The sequence below is a fragment of the Coffea arabica genome, chromosome 5e, assembly GCF_036785885.1.
Source record: "Coffea arabica cultivar ET-39 chromosome 5e, Coffea Arabica ET-39 HiFi, whole genome shotgun sequence".
In the NCBI taxonomy this organism is placed as follows: Eukaryota; Viridiplantae; Streptophyta; class Magnoliopsida; order Gentianales; family Rubiaceae; genus Coffea; species Coffea arabica.
Window position 1 is genome coordinate 9,838,726 of NC_092318.1, and position 5,590 is coordinate 9,844,315.

The following is a 5,590-nucleotide window of genomic DNA, read 5'->3' on the forward strand; positions in this document are numbered from 1 at the left end:
AAAGCATCTGCAAGTATATTCGCTTCCATATAAATGTGTTGAACACTCCCACTAGAAACCTAGTTATTTAACTATAAAAATGACTAAAACACACCAAAATAAAAATAATAAAACACACTTAAAATATGTAAAATGCACATTTATCAAATTTCACCAAAACTAAGGGTTGAAGAGGCTTGAAGGCAGGGTCTAATTCCTCTAAAATTGTGGTAATAACAACATATTAAGGTAAGAGAAAAGAGATCTCTTTTGTTAAACTTTGAAAGCTGTTATTTGTTACTCCCTCCGTCCCATTGAAAGTTTCATACTTTACTTTTTGGTTTGTCCCAAAATTAATGTCACTTACCACAATTGACAATGAAAACTTTCCCCAATTTCCATCTCATGCCCTTAAATATACCAGATTCTTTTAATCTTTTGTTGGACCCCAAAAAACTACAAGAATTGCACTTGATACGCGTGAGTCCCACAACAAGTGCAAACAATGGTCGTGCAAGATACTTTCCCAAAAAATAGCAAGAAACATTCTTGAGGTATGGGTCCCACACGTCTTGTCACCACTCCATTACCTTTCTGCCATTTGACAAGTTATAATGCAAAGAAACTGAATAAAGGTATTGCTGGAAATTAGACCAAAACATTTGAAATCTTGGCGCTGTTGAAAATAAGTGCGAGTCCTGAAATGCGACAAATATTTTGGGACGGAGGGAGTAGTTGCATGATGGAAATTTCTTGTTGATCTAATATCTAATAATGGACTAGAACGTGAAAAGAATAAGTTGGATCATGCATATAATCAAAAAATAAAAATGTAATTTAGCATATTTTATCTTGTTTATGGTGAGCAATAGTTAAGGGGTACTTGTGAAAGTACAAAATCTTCTCTCTGCTGGAATCAATTTTTTTATTGTGTCTTTTTCTGAATTGAGCTGAATTGTTTCAAGAAAAATAGTTTCAGGGAGGTTAATAATATTTTCAAAACTGTAGGGGAGGGCAATAAAATTGTTAAAAACCTCAAGCGAGGAATGTGAAATTAATATTCCAAAATCTTGGATCCCCGCAATTTGAAGTGGGTTTTCTCTGGATATGAGTGGGTTGAATTTTCCGGAAGTCCACAATTGCAATGTCTGGAAAGTGGAAACAACTCATTGCGGTGATTTTACTGTTTTAAAAGTAAAAAATCACAATAAAATTTTTGCAATGCTTTCAAGAAAGGACATTTTTGTGAACAGTATAGTAAAAATTGTTCTAACGATTAGATTTATAATTTTTTTATAAAACAATTCAAATTTTCATTAAATATTAAAATCTACACTAATAACAGAAATCACATCTGACAAACTTATGCATATAAAACAAATATGAATAATAATAGATACTTCAAATCTAAAAAATTAATAAAAATTTTCAAATGTAAAGTTCAAATATATTTAAACGTCAAAGAGAAAACTATGGTACCAGAACATCTACGAATGTTTCCTACTGTCACATGTGCTGGTTAACTACTTCAACCTGAGATGTAATGAAGATAATAATTACATTATCCCTCTTTAACCTATAACTAGTCTCCAATAATTGATACTAACAACTACTGATGCAGTGCATCACTAGAGGTTCTCAGCAACTGTTAATTGTGATTTTATAAATTTAAAAATAGGATTCAAGATGACAATAGGGCGGATATTCATGATCAACAGGGTCGAGGGAGATCTTTTTCCTACCACTTTAAATGGGGTGGGAGGGCGGGAAAAATACCCCTATCCCGTTTGCCACTAATAATTTAATATTATATATTTCTATATGCACAACGTAAAAATATACAATATAATAAAACTATATGTATGTAATATTAAAATTAATAACATGATATTTTCTTGTAATAAATTAATGTAATATTTCCTGTTCATTTATTGTGATTAACCAATAATTTTGTTACGTTAGTTTATTTTTTCTATTTTGATGTTGTTTATAGATATATAAAAAAAAGTACGATAATTGATTTTTTTTTATATAAAATCATATGTACAGAAATAAATTCACAGGATCAAAATAATTTTAAACTTTTATTTCACGCTGGATAAATGTAAAACAATTATTTGCAAGTTCATTGTTAGTGCATCACATATATAAAAAATTAAAATCAAGCAAACAAATAAAATAAAAATGCTAGAGGTGTAGACTGGGGGCAGCCCCAGAGGTAGTAGGGTGCAGGGGGTAGAGATAGTGGAGCTGGGAAAGGGGATGGGACTTTTTGGAGAACGGATCAGTGGATGGTACTTCTCCCATTCCAAATCCACCCCATGAAGGACACTGTAACTTTGAAAGTTATAAACACACATAAAACTCTCACAATGTTACTTAGCATCGCACTTTTTCCCCTTGAACTCATTATATAGTAAGAGTAGTTTTGTTCTAAAACGTCAACTAGGTGGACAAAATGCCTATATAATGAGTTCAAATGCATAAAGTGCAACTGCAGATAAAATTGAAGAGAGTTAAGTGCATTTAACCCTAAATAAAGATAATTAAATGTCAAAACGAGAAACAAACTTCTTTATATTGAGTTTAATGATTAGCTTGATTAATGATAATAAAGTTTCACGATTCAACATGACAAAGCAATTTATTGATAGTACATTTACATTTATCAAGTAAAAATCCTGGAAACATTGTAGTTTTGATTTCTGCTCGATTCACTAGTGAAAGGCATCACATCTGCTTTTCATGTAAACGGATAAGATACATGTGGCATGCGTTTGCAAGCTAAGTAGAAACTAGAAAGATAAAGGTTGGATTTCCATTTTCAATCAATTGGCTAAAGTTAGCAGAGAAAACGAAAGAAATGAAAAAAGCAGAGCTGGTTTTCGTTACTGTACCAGGGATTGGCCACTTAGTATCATGTGTTGAACTAGCAAAGCTTCTCGTTGAACGTGATGAACGATTATCGATCACCGTTCTGATTATGAAGCTGCCCTTTGATCCAAAAGTCAGTAGCTACACAAATTCATTGGTAGAAACTCCGAATTTGCACATAAGGTACCTTGAGCTCATCAAAGAAGAGCCTTCTTCTCAATTGTCATCTTTTCTTTCGATTCTGTATCGATTTATCGACAACCATAAAAGTTGTGTGAGGGAGGTTCTTGCTGAAATATCCAATTCTGTTTCGTCGCATCTTGGTGGGATCGTCATAGACATGTTTTGCACCTCTTTGATTGATGTAGCCAATGAATTTGGGGTTCCTTCCTACATATTTTGCCCAGGCGGTGCTGCAACGCTTGGCGTTTTATTCCAGTTGCAAAGTCTGAGAGATGATCTCAATGAAGATGTGAGCCATTACGAGAATTCAGACGTTGAATTAGCTTTGCCTACTTACATCAATCCTGTTCCAGCTAAACTTTTGTCATCTGCATTGTTTGAGAAGGATGGAGGTGAAGACATGCTCCTCGATCAGGCAAAAACATGCAGGAAGACCAAGGGAATCATAATTAACACTTTCCTTGAGTTGGAATCCCATGCGATTCACGCCTTGAGCAATGATAAAAGCATCCCACCAGTATATGCAGTAGGGCCTGTATTGAATCTGAAGGGAAGCAATAGTCAAAATCAAGAAACTGAGATGATTATGAAATGGTTAGATCTTCAGCCAAAATGTTCTGTTGTGTTCCTTTGCTTTGGTAGTGCAGGTAGTTTTGATGGTGACCAAGTGAAGGAAATTGCCTATGCACTCGAGTGCAGTGGATATCGATTCCTCTGGTCATTGAGAAGGCCTTCACCTAAAGAAAATTTTGAGTTTCCAAGTGAGTATGAGAACCTGGATGAAGTCTTGCCAGAAGGGTTCTTGCAGCGAACTGCAGCTGTTGAAAAGTTATTGGATGGGCACCACAGGTGGCAGTTCAATCCCATCCTGCTGTGGGGGGCTTTGTTTCTCACTGTGGTTGGAACTCAATATTGGAAAGCGTTTGGTGCGGTGTGCCAGTGGCAACTTGGCCGCTTTATGCAGAGCAGCAGCAGAATGCATTCCTAATGGTGAAAGACTTGGCAATGGCAGTGGAGATCAAAATAGATTTCAAAAGGGATTTCGTACTGGGTGTGAGTAGTGAGATTTTGAGTGCAGATGTGATTGAAAGAGGGATTAAACATCTGATGGATCCTGAGAATGAAATCAGAGAGAAGGTGAAGGAAATGAAAGAGAAGAGCAGGTTGGCTCCTGATGAAGGAGGATCATCCTTTTCTTCCTTGAGGCTTTTTCTTGAAGATGTAGTAGATAACATTCCATGATCGTATGTCAGAATTGAATAGTGATAATGTATTGCATAATTGCTTCTTTTTCTTAAATCCATAGCTGAAGATCAACCAATACTAATATCCATTAACTCTGCTATAACCAATTCTACTCCGAAAGTCGGTGCTTTTTTCTGTTTTTGCTTCTTAGGCTTTCTTCTGTTTTCCCTTTCACACTTTCTTTTGCTATTCTAATCTTCTACATGGTACTTTGTAGGTCAAATACAATCTGTGGCTGTGAAATGGACTAGCAAGGGCAATGTAGACTTACAATTCAGTTAATAGTAACAGTGAATAGCTAAACTTATTCAACTTCAGAGTTGGTAGAAGTTTAGGGAGTATTATAGTGAGTGCTAAACCAAAAATGACGGGACCAAATTGTGACAACTTTACTGCGGCATTGAGAGCAGAGTATGTCTTTTACTGCATTTAGTCACACCTAGTTGTGGTGCGTGCTGTTCTCTTGCAATAATTGGTACATAATGCATGCTGCCTTACATTTTTTTGACTGCAATTAAAGCATAGTTTACTCTTATAATGCTTGAGAAGGTGGTACGGTTTTTCTTCTAATGTACTGTATTATCATTGCACGCTCTTACCTGATAAGTTATCTTTTTACTTGCATGTTTTTTTTTTTTTTTTGTGAAATTTGAACTCAATGAACACGGAAAGTCCTCAAAATTGACTAAAATAAGGCAAATTCTCATATGCAACTTTAAACTTTGTAAGCAACATGTTCAAAACTTCATTGGAATTAAGAGATGAAAATGAGATGTTGCAGACTAGGGTTCAAGAACTTGAGAAGTCAAAGAAGGAGTTCAGCGATTTAATTTAAGATTGGATGAAAAAGGCAATACAGGTTGAGGTGGCTGCCAGAGAGATGATCGAGAGTTTAAAAAGGGAGCTTAAGGAGAAAACTAATGAGATTCAAGGACATGAATTAAGGGAAGATGCCTTGTATAAGGAAATTGCCAAACTTCTGGTTTCTAATACTAAGGTAGAAAAGGAGAAGGAATTTTTAAAACACGATGTTCAGAAGCTAGTGGCTAATACGGCTAGATTGAGGAATAGAAATACTGCTTTGGACTGGGAAGTCGATAATTTGAAGTATGAAAATATCCATCTCAAAATGGATATCGAAGCTTGGAGGATTGAAGCCAATTATTGGGAGAATGCGATGGAAGAAATGAATGATTATACCTATGAGTGAGGGATGGCCTACCATGGTCTAAGGGTCAAGTATGAGCAAAAAAGAAATGAGTTTCGCACTATCATAGCCACGTTTGCACCAGTCCCTGAGTTCAAAAAA

General features: G+C 35.4%; 1 pseudogene; it reads left to right on the forward strand.

The window, feature by feature from the left end:
• Positions 1-2,842: 2,842 nt before the first annotated feature.
• Positions 2,843-4,278, forward strand: LOC140006886 (anthocyanidin 3-O-glucosyltransferase 2-like; annotated as a pseudogene).
• Positions 4,279-5,590: the final 1,312 nt, after the last annotated feature.